The sequence below is a fragment of the Aphelocoma coerulescens genome, chromosome 7, assembly GCF_041296385.1.
Source record: "Aphelocoma coerulescens isolate FSJ_1873_10779 chromosome 7, UR_Acoe_1.0, whole genome shotgun sequence".
NCBI classification, from domain to species: Eukaryota; Metazoa; Chordata; class Aves; order Passeriformes; family Corvidae; genus Aphelocoma; species Aphelocoma coerulescens.
This window is the reverse complement of record NC_091021.1, coordinates 17,591,409-17,606,369: the sequence shown is the minus strand read 5'-3', so window position 1 is coordinate 17,606,369 and position 14,961 is coordinate 17,591,409. Positions and strand designations below refer to the sequence as shown.

General features: G+C 38.1%; 1 long non-coding RNA gene across 5 annotated transcripts in view; it reads right to left on the bottom strand.

The window, feature by feature from the left end:
- Positions 1-14,961, bottom strand: part of LOC138112949 (uncharacterized) — a 93,937-nt gene that overhangs the window by 18,025 nt on the left and 60,951 nt on the right. Inside the window, exons 3-6 of one of the 5 annotated variants that reach the window (XR_011151933.1) lie at positions 12,701-12,938; positions 12,101-12,304; positions 10,834-10,921; positions 9,263-9,852 (exon numbers count right to left, since the gene is read on the bottom strand). This is a non-coding gene — a long non-coding RNA (uncharacterized lncRNA). Of the gene's footprint in view, positions 1-9,262; positions 9,853-10,833; positions 10,922-11,101; positions 11,182-12,100; positions 12,305-12,700; positions 12,939-14,961 lie in introns of all 5 variants that reach the window. The other 4 variants (XR_011151934.1, XR_011151929.1, XR_011151931.1 and 1 more) reach the window with 4 other exon arrangements.

Sequence of the window (14,961 nt, the reverse complement as noted above, 5' to 3'; positions counted from 1 at the left end):
ATCATATAAATGTTCAAGAAATCCAAAACACATGGACGAATGAAAACAATTATTTGTTCAGGTCAGAGCAGAACTTTTTAGAAATTTCACGGCAGCATAAAGGACTTCAACAAAGAAATCACAATGTTGTCAGTTCACAATGACACCCAAAAACTCCTCCAGAATCTACAGATCTCATTAAGCCAGCCCGTGTAACACATCTATCCATGAGGTCCACAGCACCCTGGGCTGGGCAGCAGGACTGGCCATACTCACGGCCATCTACAGGCACAAGCTCTTCCACATACCTGGAGCAAAGCCTACAATTATGCCTCTGTCTTCAAACAGAAATGCTTCCACCACTGGTATTCCATCTTCACAAAAAATTCTGTTTAGAGGCAATAATTGGACAATGGGTAGCAACAGATGAAAATTACTCCAGCCTTGACTATTCACCTACTGGCTATCAAATCATGTGCACATTTTAGCAGCTTTTTCCTGTGAACTCTTCATTCTTCTGTCAGTGGCCATTATTTGGCCATTCTTTTTCCTTGGCAATTAGAATCTGAGTTGTTTTTAAACCTGATCTGATTCATTTTTCTTATAAACCTCTATTCCCTGGAAAATGCAGTCAACAAGCAGAAGAGACATAAAATTGAGTCTTATCTCTATTCGACTAGATTCCATTCACAGACCAGAGCTACATAAAGTAATTTAATGGAAAGGAGAGGTGATTTCCTGAAGCTATCTGGAAGAAAAGAGGGGGGAAAAAAAAGACATACAACTAAAAGAAACAAAAAAAAAACCACAAAAGAAAACCTAACTGCGGGATCACTTTGATATTGGGAAAACAATTATACAGATTTTTGAAGAATTAGTAGATGGTACAAGGTGACTTAAACTTTTTCTACTTGAAAAGCCAGCTAATACATGTGGTTTCTAGTACCCACTAAGTGTGGGTGCCAGATGAGGGATCTGAAGGATAGTACTAGGGACAGTGGAAATGAAGAGGTAGCTGCCTACAGAATTAAGCTTCTGTGTAAACAAAAACAAAAAAATTAATTTCAAAATTTGATTATATTTTATTTTATATGAAAACCAAGAAAAACAAAGCAGAAAAAAATTTAAGAGCTTTGCTGAAAAAGGAACATCTCGGGAACATTAAAAGAAATATTAAAAAGTGCTTGTCCATAGCAGATTCAGATCCTGTTATAATGAAGGACCACATTTGTAACACCTGGAGCTTCACAATACTAGTCAGCTGCTTAACTGCTACACAATGCTAAACCTTTTCATATTTCCTTATTAGCCCTTTTTTTCCCAGCACATCTATGTATGAGTCTACAGTAGAGTATCACACCCAGATTTCTCCGTTACTTAACATTTGGACTGGGATGCAGCTATTTCAATTACTAATGTATTTTTTCAATATTGAGAACATCCTTAATTTAACCTGCAAGATGCTGAGTGTGACACTTTCATTATTTCTATCTTTTAGGGGGTGTGCACTAATTGCCCTTCTGCTAGTTTTTTCCTCAGACACCAGAGCAAAAGTAACAAAGGCATGAGTAGATTATTATCCACTGAAAAAAACCATATTTAAGTTTCTGGCAGAGTGGGTTTACAGCTGTTGCATGTTTGCTTTGAGAATCTGCCACTGTAAACTGGCTTCTGGAGCTCAATATACACATGCAATCTTCCTGGCCTGTATGGGCAATCATAGCACTTCATTGTCCAGTGCTATCATTACAATATTGTTATCATCTGATCTTGAGTCTGACACTTTCTCTAAGACCTTTCAAATAACCCCTTTACTAGGCTTCAGTACCAAACCATTCAGGGCAAATCTCTGCTTTGTGCTTGTCAGCCTTAATAGACTGGATGTCACTTTTGCCTGTAAAAAGTGCCCGCTCTTCAGCTGTCAGTCAGTCCTTGCGGTGTCAGCCGAGAGCGTGGCTGGAGCTGCTGGATTAGAGGGTAGTTACCATAGCTGTCAGATTACTGACAACCTGACACCCACATCCCCAACTTCCTTTGACTGTATTTGGTTTCCATCTCACTCCTTGGACCTTTCTTAAGGTGGATCCCTATGCTCAAGTTAAACAATGTTGTAGCCAACTAGGAAAGTTTTGTTCTCGTCTCCAACTCCGCTTTTAGCCTGGTTTGTCTTTTGTAGACAACACTGTCAAAGTGTTTTACAGAACATTTTGCTAATTTATAAGGGGAGAAAATAAATTTTCACTGGTCTCTAAGTTAACAGCATTAGTTTTTTGAATCATGCCTCTGTGTTTGGAGGCATTTTAGTTATTCATATCTACCTTTAGTCAAAGGTGTTGGAGAGCTTATACAGTTTTCTCCACATATTTTAAATGTACTCAACACCCTGCTCTTTCAATGCTTCTTTAGTTCTACTCTCAAAAGGTTACAGACTATGCAGTTCTGTGAATAGTTTACAATTATTTAAAGTGGTGTGTATTATACCAACACTTTATAGAACCTGCCTTGTGTTTCATATTCCACAGTTGACACATATGTTTCTCCTACTTTTAGAGGATAAACTAGAACTAAGCAGAAAGAAAACAAAAACCACACCAAAAGTTATGCTATTTAGGATCAGAAATAAACTCACAGTCTTGGCTGTGTCTTCACTTTTGAGGGACATAGTTTGCTTGAGCTTGTTCCATTGCTGTTACATCTCCCAAGGGACAAATCCTGTGGCTCCATTCTAACCATGGCTCATCAGGGTAATTCATCTGTATTCTGCCTGTATTTGATCTCAGCCAACTAGGCTGACACAAAGACTAGTTTTACCCTCTCTGCTTAGATTGCAAATAGAAATATCTATCTTTAATATTGCCTCTGTAGGCTTATGGAGAATTGAAGGGAAGAACAATTTACTAGGAGTCCCTCCTGTGATCAAAGACAGCACATATGGAAAGCTGGACAAAATTTGTACTCAGATCTTCCTTACCTGCATTAATATCTAAATTTCTCTGTAAAAAGGGTCTGGTTTTAGTTATTTGTTTCAAGATAATTGTAACATGTCATATAAGCCCAGCCATTATATTTTTATCTCCTTGCATACAAATTTCATGGAAACAGTTCCATGTAGTGGAGAAAAATGTGGTGATGCATCATTAACACCAAATACTGTGGGGTAACCTATACCTTAGCATACATAAAATGGAAAGTATCCAGACTATAATAAACACTGCTCTTTCCATTTCCATTCTTCCTGATTGCACACTCATTCTTTGGGTTCTTGCAGTTTCAGTACACTTGGGTGCATTGCCCAAAAAAGCTAATGAGATATATCCTATCTTCATTAGCTGCTGAATAAGCACATACCAAACAGCTTTTTCAGGAAAGATCAGAGAACTGGAACACAACATGAATTATTTTGCCCAGATGACACCTGCCTGCTACTTTGTCTCCATTTTTAATTTGCAATTCTTCTACAAGATTGCAAACACAAATTGCTTCTTTTTTGTAAAATCTAAAACATAAGATGGCTTATACCTAATGAGCTTTACAGAGATACTATTAGCTCCTCCATAAACAAGGCCACTTCAATTTTAAAATTGAATTTAAATTTGTGTTTAGATTGAAACTACATTATGATGCATGAACTTTGCTACCTTTCCACATTTCTTTTCTGTGTTTTCTTTCTTATTACATTTCATGCTCGTGCAGCTATTGCCTCACAAGGCAGATGTGATTATGAATACTCCACACCTCATCTGAGCTTACTATTCAGAAAGGCAGGCAGCAATGGTTTTCTCTCTGGAACCAGGAGGTGAATCATCCAGACACCGGGAGTGCATCAGTGTGACAACCTCAGAGTAAGGCAGCCTGGATCAGCTGCTGCAGGGCTGGAACAGACAGTGCAGATTTGCCCCATAACAGCCACTTTCTGGATTGGTGTTGCCCTGTGGGCAGGTACTGTGGCAACTACAAGGATACAGGTATGGTGACTGTACAGAACTTAATGGCAGTCTATTTGTGAGGAGGGGAACTCAGGGAAACTGGTAGGGTCCGAAGTTCAATATCTTACCAAGCTGCTTTCATTAACAGACTGATTTCTGGTTTCTCATCACTATCATAGAGCAAAAAGAAATAAACAAGTAAACATGGATTCTTGTTGTGCTTGTCACACATTTTTCCAATTTGTATGAACTGCCACCTCAAAACACGATTGATATGCTTTAATTTCCAAAATCTTGCCATTGTTCCAGGTACCTTTATACTTTTTCCCAAGTTGCAGACACTTTACTCAGTTCTGTGGTGGGGACCTTGACATATTGCAAACAGACCCAAGACCTAGGAAAAACTTCAGGATTTGGTCCTTTGTTCTTATGGTAAAAGATACAGCACTGGCATTTCCCAGCCACATTTCTGGCACATGACATTTCCTTGTGAAATCAATTAAGGGGAAAGACAGAAAATACCTCCAAATTAGTGACAAGGCTTCAAGAACATGCATTGAGTGTTTTTCTTCTTTTGCCCATGTCTACCCCAAATGAGCCAACTTTATTTTAATATATTTAAACTATTTCTTTTAAAACTAGAGGCTATCTCAATACATTGCACTGTAATATATTTTTAAGTGAAAAGAGGATCATAAAAATGCATTATTAATCCATTTCAGCTGAACAACTGTCAGAAATGTCATACCTAAATCTATTTGCAGAAATTAATGCATAATATTACCCAGTAGATACTAAGGCACAATTCACAGTAGTGGATAAATCCCTGTTTGAACAGATGGGCTGAAATGTTGGGACATCAAGCTGACTAATTTGGGTACCTCCCAAGTAACCTCCATAACCATGGGTGTGCTGTTATTTTTCTTTCTCACTGCCAGGTACAGTTACAGAGCAAAATCCAACATTGCTCTTCCATCCACCATGCTGGCACCTGGACAATATTCACAGGATTGAATAAAGGAAAGAGCACTGCAAATGACAGCCACACCTTCCCCTTCCAGATGCGAGGAGAGGCAGTATCACATCTCCTGTATGACAAGTCCTCAAACTCAACTCGAGGCACATCCCTTCTCTGCTCAAGAACTTTCAGGGAATTTGTGGCAGGATGAGGGGCTGCATGGCCTCATGACACAGCTGGTGAAAAGTGCCAGTGTGTCACATAGTGGCTGAAGCCATCAATCACCTGGAGACTGATGAGTGAGCCTCTCCCCACCGAGCAGTTCGCCAGCAGGGCTGCCTCCATAGGTATCCGTGTAATGCAAAGCAGGAAGGGAGCTGACCTCCGTTGTCTCTGAGGAGGTGCAGTGCCAGGCTTGGTCATACACGCAAATGGAAAGGCTCTCAACCCATTTCTAGAAGTTCTCTTAACCTCTACCACTTCCTGATCATTTCTTCCTGCAGGAGTGGAGAGCTTTGAGGAGACATTCTGACACTACAGTGACTGGGGCTGCTGCTGCCATGGATGTGACTTAAAAATCACACCTTGGTTTCCCAAAGAGCCCAAGGAGAAGCCTAAAAGGAAACAATTCTTTTCAGTCCTTGAAGGAGTGAGCACTTCAGAAAAATTAGATCTATGTTTGGCGATGGCAAGGACCAGGCTTATATTCTAGAGCTAAAAAAATTCTGTAGTTAAGAATCATCTACTGCGCTCAGTAGTCAATTTTAAGCTGTAGTATCCTGGTATACAACTCTCTTTTGCAATGCCCAGTCTATATTTCATTTGCAGAACAGCACTAGTGAGTATAACATTAACAGATTGTTTTCTAAATTTCTTTCTCTCTTTTTAAAGAAAGGTTTGTGAGTTACAGAAGTGCAAAAAGTGCTTTAAACCTCTTAATTTGTTTTGTTTACTTCTGTAGCTTAAAAAACAGCCAATTGTTTTTAATTGGTTTAAAAAAAATTGCTCGAGGCAGAAACCTGGAAAACCAATCTTCTGTCTGGAGTAAATTTTTACAGCTGCCTTTTAAACCTCTGAAAATAGGGTTTATAATGGAAGTGCTGACACAACCTTATCTACAATATATCAGTGTGAACTGTACCGCTATAATAAGCGGTTATTATGTATGTGTAAAAATAATGAGAGCCAGTGTCTGAAGAGAGTTAATGTAAAATGCTAAGCAATTGTGGTTGGTTGCACAGTATAGGTTAATATTCTTTCATATAGCTACGCTTTTTCCCCTTTTGTCCTCCAGAACTCCTAATGAAAATTCTGATACCTGACGGTAATGATAAGCAGCCATTCACACATCCTTTGTGTCAAGGCTAGAGCATTAATGCTTTCCTTCATATAACATTTTGCATAGCCTAAAGCATCTATTAAAATCCTTTGTAAAATTCATGAAACAAAAGTGGTGGGTTGAGTCTAGTGGGAGAGCAAGTAAGCTGCTTATTAGCAAAAAGTCAAAAACACAGGGCCAATTACAGATCTGAACAAGAAAGGCTACAGAACAGCATGGGGAGTAATTCTTTCTTCAGCCCAATGGGCTCAAGTGAGAGGCAACCTAGATAAAAATATAGCAAATATTCTAAGCAGTAATTAAACTAAAATGTTTGGAGTTAGAAACAGCTCTATAACAACTGAAGGATATGCTCAAGTAAAACAATTGTCTGGTCTCACATAGATGCTAAATTGGCAGGATTTAAGACTGCTCCCTAAAGGAATGACTAAGGGGTAGCCAAGAAGAGCTGCGAGCTCAGGAGATATGTAAAAAATCTGTTTGGTATTTCAAATGCTATAAATTAGATAAAAAATGAGCTTTTCTACTGAACAAGCAACATAAAACTGAATAAACCACAATAAGATTGCCCTTTTTCTGTTATAAACTTTACATTAAGCCTGTCATGTTCGATGACAGCCTAACAGACCTCATTCTTTACCCTTTGGAATTTGAAAGATTGGCAGATGTCGTGATTTCCTTAACACAAAAGACCTTGCAGATAGTGTTCAACACACATAGTTTTAGTTTCCTAACTTCACTTCCTTCCAGAATCATCAGGTAAAATTTCCAAGTAGAACTTGAGATTTTTCTCTGGTCAATAATTGTTTCTGACCCTGAGGAAAATCTTTTATAGACAAAGAAAAAATACGACATGGGCAGCAATTTTTATGATTTGCTTTAGTAGTCCAAACATGCCCTTACATTCATAATAATGAGCTGCTTTGCACAAAACAGCTCATTATTATGAACAGAGGGGTATAATATTGTTAAGTAAGCTGAGTCAAAGCAGAACTCGTTGAGGCTAGCTCTCAACTGAAAGCAGTTTTCCCTTTAAAACATCCCTCCTACCCTTTAAAATCTTTTGAAAAACCACACACAGTTATTTTTTAAAAATTGGAATGTGGTAAGAATCACAACTGGCATTTTCTAACACTTGGTTAGCAAAGTTTGTGTGTTGTTATTAATTTACTTTTCAATGTAAGAATTGTTCCAAGATGTTCTGTAAGTCAGGGTCATTATGCAACTTCTTAGGGGGTCATGCTTTATTCCTGTGAATCTGAGAGCGAATTTAACACCTATTTAAAACAAGGAAATCTTGGCCCTGCACTTTTGCAGCCAAGCAGCATCAAAATGCAATGGAGCTGCTGTGCCATATGGTGGGAGGGAGGGAAGCAGAGGAAAAGCTGCAGAGGCTTCTGCAACCTGCCCCATGCAGCCAAACCCTGCATTCACCTTCCTGAGGAGGAGTCTGGGGGAGACCAAGGGAAGGGCGGTGGGAAGTCATTGACTCCCCTTGCTCTGGGGTCAGAGATCACCTCACCACGTGGGAGAGCTCCTGTGCAACCCTCTCCTGGAGGGCAGGGTTGTGAGGACGATGGCCAGGAAATGCCCTGGATTTCAGGAAGGGTCGGGATTTCATCCCTCCTGCCATTCATTAAGCCACACCTTAAAGATATGTTCTTAAGCAGATAGCAGCAGTGAAGTTCAAGCTACTCCTCATTCAAAAGCTTGCAAAATGTATTAATGTAGCACAATCAATTAAAGAAATTGTAATATGTCTTTCTTAGTCAATAGCAATGATATAATAAAATAATCCATTTCTATTTCTAATACATTTTACTAGAGAGATTTGGGGCCTTCAGGTTTTCAGAAAGTGAAGAGGTTTTGTTTTTGTTTTTTTTTATTGTATCCCAAGTAGTCATATAGCAGTTTAGCTACTACCTCATCAAACATAGAACAGTCTAATTTAAAAAAAAATTGTTCAAGAGGCATATAGCATGGATGACATAATTGCATTAGAATAAGGAAATCAATCGAGCCAACCAGCCTTTCACTCCAGCTAGCCATTTACATACATTAAAGTCACCATGTTGATTGGAGTAGCATAAATATGACTAAAGTATGCTAGACTCTCTATCTAAATGAAAAAAAAAAAAACCCACACAAACCAAATCTACAAAATTATTCCAAATATAGCATCAAGAGATTCTTGTGGTTTGTGTTTGCAAAATGAGATTTCTTAAAATAAGATTTTTTAAAAAATACATAACACTGAACAGACAAAAGATTTCAAAGCTCTATCTCCCTGTAGTTTCACTAACATGTTAACCTACTTACAGCAATTAGTGCTTCATTAGTAAGGCTAACTAACTGTTGCTATGCCCTGTAATGATTTGCCAGGTTTTCTATATACAAGTGCATAATCAATGTTTTCCAATTACTGCTATAGTGCAACCACTATTTCAAATAAACTAGATAATAATACAAACCCATTACTGAATCTGAAATAGCAGAGGCATTTAATTGCAAGGCAGTTCTTTTCAGCTTTTAAAATTTTTCACACTAATGAAGTGTCATACAAAAAAGTTGTATTGATTTTTCCACCACATGGCTTCAACCACAAATATGTAATTATCCCTTTTATATCTAGCAAGGGGATTAAAATAATCTATAGTATATAGCCTTTACTTATCCCTGATGGGTCTAGTAGTACTTTTACCCTTTTCAAAATATGCAGCTTTTTGATGAATGAACTTTCAGCAAAATGTTGCTTTATTTGCTTCATAGCTCTACTTTTTTGAAGCTGTCTAGCATGCAAGGATTGGAATTTTAAGTTTTCAGTTCTACCATCAGCAGAGGAGAAGAAAGACTGATCCTGCACTGCCAAAACAAGGACAAGTCTCTGCTGCAGATCAGGGCCACATCACCTCATCCTGATCCTCTTTCCCACCTCAGCAGTTCACACCAATTCAATTAAGTGCCCAGAGTCAGCATGTTGCTGGTAACATAACTTTTAATTAGTACTTTCAAATTCTTCACAGAGTTCCTGTGCAGCCCTCCTGGCAGAGACCTACATACCTGTGGTACAGCTTGGGCAGGGCAGCTGATCCTCAGTTTGGCTGGAGCTCCCAGGACCTCTGTAAGCAGAGCATCCCCTCTGCCAGGAGGGTTTGGTGGCCACTTCTCCAACAGCAACAATGGGACTGTGCCCAACACCTACAGCACTTGGGATGTCTTATTTTCTCAGCACCAGTTGGGTGCCACAATTTAAAACAGCAGGATTCACCAGATGCAAACTATATCAAAGGAACTACTGTCCTACCAGATGAGGCTAAGACACATAATAAAAATTATCTTCTTTTCATGGATATTGTACAGATTATTTTATTCCTCAAATGCCTGAAAGGAATTCCAGCTTGATTTTAATATTGTTTCTATTAAAGTCTACAAAATGCTTTAACATGGATGGAAGCTAAAACCCCATGCAGAAAAGTTTAAAAAAAAAGCCCAAATGAACACAGTTTTTTCATGAAAAGAGGCCACATTCTTCATGTTATTAGGGCCAAAGCAGTATCTCCCAGTAGTAGTTTCACTAATATGTTAATTTATTGGCAGCTGTCAGTTCTTCCAGATATGCTGAACTTCACCAAAATTTGCTGGTCTTCTGTCTTGTGGAATATATGTTTTAATAAGAAATTTGTGCAAATCAGATATGATTGAAAATCATACACCTATTAAAACTAGATAGATATTCTAAAAAATCTTATAAATGTAAGTTAAAACTCTTGGATAAAATATAAAACCATAGTACAGTCATTGAATGAGAAATATTTTTGTAGAGGTAGGTATCTTTTTTCCCAAGATTTTTATTTACAGGTTAGTACTTGAGGGCCAAATATTGATTACCATCAAAGTAACCAGATAGAGAAACCTATCTAAGCTTGTTACTAAAATTTAACTTAATTAACAATAAGTACATATACTAGACCACTTTACAAAGCTCTGAGGAAAGTTAAAACTTGCAAAAACATTTTAAATATTAGAAAGTATTTAATATGCAAAAGAGCAGAGAAAACTTGAAATATTATAATGCCCATTTCTTTCTCAAATGGATGCATACTATTCCTGGCAGTATATACATGTGTTACAATCATTTTCTTCACTAGTACAATAGACTGGAAAATTCCATTTAAAAATTAATATTTTTAACCATAATAATAATAAGTAAAAAATTCAATGAAACACAAAATTATGTCTCATCCAATTACTGCAGAATAAAGCTGCTCTATGATTTTTAACACTGAAACTCTCTCAGTGCTGCATTTTGTACTTTTTTAAATAGGTCAGTTGCATATTTCCCTTTCTATTTTCATAGATCTCAAAATACTCTAAAATACTTCTACAGTCATCACAAAGTTTACAATAAGACAATTCAACATTCACTTAATTTCTTTCTGCCCCAGCACACAGTAATAAATAAAAATTAGTATATTATTCTTCTTTAATTAAAATGCCTTATAAATCAGTTACGAAGGACAATGACTAAAATTGTATGCAAAAGTAAAAAAAAAAGTCTCCTCAGAAGAATTTAAGAAAAATATACACACTCCTTGTGGAAGTGTGTTTCCAGGGTAATAAAAGGCCATTACCTTGACCGTTGACATGAAGCCATCAGAGTCATATTTATTGATGAAACTTTCAGCTCCCAATCTGCTGCACTGAATGAGCATCATACAGCTGTCAGCAAAGGCAGAGCACAGAAACAGTGATAGCTTGTGACATTTTCCTTTCATAATTTATGAAAACAAAATACCTTAGGAGTTTGCAGAACACCAGAAGGAAAATTTTAGAATAGTCCCTTTAAGGAAAAAGCCCATAAGATAAATATCTTAATAGTTTATTATCAGAGAAATGTACCTGTTAGACTGATATATCCATGCAGAATTAATTGATAATGCCTAAGTAATGTACTCAATGAAAAAAGAAATGCTGCCACACTGCAAATAAACATAAAGTGAAAAAGACCTAAAATTAGAAACTTCAAAGTAATGGTACTGTAAGAATGCTTTGGGATCCTTTACAGGGAAATAAGCTTTTAAACCTTTATAAAATTAATTGCATTAATAAATTGAAATTAGCATAATTTCAGAGGAACTAAGACACAATTAAATGACAGTATTATAAACTCAAGGTGAACATTTTTTAATATTTTAAAATGTCATTTACACATATTAGAAACAAGCAAAGGGGGAAATAAGTCATGATATGTTGTGTATCTTCCACCTCTTCATTTCACGCTGGTTGGATAAGCTACAAAAATGAATGTGCTTGAAGTTTCTCAGGTACCAGTACTTTTGCTCACAACTCAACTTTAAAAATGTTTGGATGCCAACACCCACTCTGCAGTATCCCCATCAGGATGGATGCTGTTAGCATCAGATAAACTCAGGAATCTTAAAGCAGTTCTGCCAACAACCCCAGTTCAGGATGCTCAGCATAGGCCTCCCACTTCGCCCAGGAAGATTCCCTTTACAGGTTGAGGAAGCGTTAAAACCCACACAGCATGCACACAGTAAATATCCTCCCCATGTTTTTCTCCACATGCTTTTCACACACCAGCTGCCACCAGAGAGGAGACCATGCTCACAGTGGGTTGCAGTTTCTCCCATAACAACCCAGATTAGAATATTGTATATTTCATATACACGTGCATATTTCTGATTAGATGAGGCTTTCCACCTTTGAAGATTCCAAGCGAGAGCTGTGCGCAGCTACTACTGCTTGGCAAAGCTTTGGCAGCAGTTTTGGGGGAAAGAAGTGGATATCATGAAAGTGTTCATTCACCAATCCATTATACCTGCTGCACATTTTAAAACTATCCACTAGACGCTGGCAGGTGGGTTAAAACATACTTACAGAAGACTGAGCATTTTAAGATTTTGTTGTGACTTCTCTCTACAGGCAGGAGTGGGTGAACACACCCTGGCCAGCATCAGCCCTGGGAAACACCATGTCTCACAGGGAACACTTCACAGACAGCTTCCTTTACCCCTCCTGAAGAGCATTTGTGGAGCTTAGTGACAGCTGGGGAACAGGCGATAGTGATCAGCTGTCAGGACTCTTTTAAAGAGAAAATGGGCAGGGTCAGTGCATGAAGCTGGCCACTGAAGTGAGTTTTGGGGCACAATAATGCCAATGGTGCCATTTCCCTGTAGCAAAATCTAAACTGCATCCTTACACTGCCCTTTGTAGGAAGTGGCTTTTCCCATTTTAAAAATTACTTGGAAACATAGATCAGGCAAAGGAAGAAAGAATAACTTACATCAAGTTATCTTAAAGTGGAGGGAAAAAAAACTTAGACTTTTTAATAGTGGATGCTCCTTCCTTCTGTTTCTCAGGGAACAAACCCCTCTGTCTTCTCTTTCCCCATTTCTTCCCCCACCAGTCCAGCAACAGGGCAAACCCCTCGTGTTGTTTGCATAGCTCTCCTCCTGGGGACAGCCATTCAGTACTAACCTCGTTAATAAAAGATTATACAAAGTTGCTTTCAAACATCACGCGGGTCTCTTCTACAAGATTAATAGCTGCAGCAAGAAGCAGTGGCAGCTGCAGAAACAGGACACTTTTTACAGCTACAGTCACATGGCAGATCTTGGAAGTTTCTTGGTTCTGTAGGCAAAACGCTGTGGAGCGGGCTGATGGATGCCCATGCACCCTGGCACCAGATTGCACAAGGGCAACGTCTGGATGGAGCCTGGAAAACAAAGCCAAGAGCAGAAGAGAGAGGCAGTCAGGCAGTGCTGCCAGGCTTGGCTCGGTGGAGGACGGAGTATTTGTATCCGTTAAGGATTTGACCTCGAGCCCTACGGCCATCAGCAGCGAGTTCAGCACCCGCACCACTGCTCGAAGGGAAGATTACCAAAGTCATTAAACGAATGATTAGCCTCCCAGTAGGTCAAAAATAGTGAATCAATCCACTTTTGTAAAGCATTACAGCCAGAATATGTGAAAGCTTTATAAACCGATACCCTATGGATTTCTGGACGAAACCTCTTCTCTGTCTGCTTATAGCCTTTTTTGGATTTGCTCCTTTTTGCTTAATAGGGTCTTAAAAATTGGATATCTTCTTTGTAGTATTTTATAATAACCTCTGAAGAAACAGTCAAGTTTTAAGGGAAAATGCTAGGAAAGATGAGTTCAGAAGATCTTCAAAAACAGGAGGAACTGTTGAGGAAGCTGTAAAAGTACTACAGATTGAATATTTACAATTACCTATCTCTACTTTAAAAAAAGAAGTGCTTTTAAAAACAGGATAATTCTGATGAGGACTTAAAAAACCACAATTACACAATTGTCCACTGAACACAACTGAGCCTGCTAAGAAATGAAGAATACCTATCTATACCTGTTTTCTTTAGGAGTATTAAAAGCATGCTTTCATTGTCTAAGCAAGTGCACAGACTATTGTGTTTTCAAATAAGTTACAAGAGAAGGACTCTGCAAATATTGTATGTGTGTCTATATATTTTAAGGCTTGCCTACCTATATGACCACAAATTAGATGGCCGATTTGGACCCAGCAACCCATCACTTTTCAGATGTTCACAGCCACAAAAACTTTAAGGTCTCTTTGACCTCAAAGTAAGAAATTAATCATCTTCAAGTCCTGCATAAGATATTAAAAGAAGTAAATTTAAGCCTAACATAACTGCAAAGTCAAGTGCTGAAATTCTTTTTGTTAACCTCTTCATTGGTAAACTCTTAATTAGGTCAAATTCTGAGAAGCAACAAACATCTGGCAGCTGCAGTGGTTTGCCCAGCATCTGTGCTCCGTTCCCCTCTGGATGCAGCTCCCCGGGAGCTCTGCCAGAACAGCCACTCAGAGAGGTGTTAACACCTAGAAATTATAGTGGCATTTCTAACTAACCCTGCAAACCATACTTGTTGCGTTCACATGGGCATGTGTGGCTTGGGTAAATAATAATTTATGCCAGACTTTTTTCCTCTTGTGACTTTAGTTTTGATATCACATCATGATTCAAAGCCTGGTGCACCATAAATTTTCTCCAAATGTGTAGTAATTCCTTGGCGCAGTCTAAAGTTATGATTCATTTATACTGGAGTGACAGCATAATACCTAGGTGTCAAAATCCATTAAAACTGTTCAATGTCTTCTGTTTATTTTTAGAACCAATTGAGACTTAACTGATGGTGAAAAATATACAGTCAAGTGTGTTTACTTCACCTTTACAAAGAATCCGTTATAGTCCCAATTAATTTGTTATTCCTGTCACAACAGGTACTGGATACTTCAAAACTGTCATTACCGTTTCTCTCGGTTTCTTTTGCCTTTTTTTTTATATGAAGGCTTCTGTTTATTTTTAACCCATTAGTAGGTAATGGCTTATTTTTTTTGGAAAATAGGGATTTCACATCACTTTCCATTCTAATTGAAATAAATGTGACGAATAAAAACGTTTCCTAGTCAACTTACATTTATTGTGCCCAAAATTCTCTTTGTCAAAATCAGGTGTCCTAGCCCTGAGTTTAATGACCATTCACAGGATGATACAAGTTGTATATCAGTATGATTGGCTAGATAGAAATTAAAAGTATGCTATGTCACAGGTGCAAACATCAAAACAACTCTTAGCAAAAATTCAGAGCATCTTTTGCCATGCTAAGTGCTGACAGTTCATTCTCGCTTATAGAAAACTCAGAACATAGTTTCAGGGGGGTAGGGAAGGGCAGGGAGAGAACCCCACAAAACCTCCATG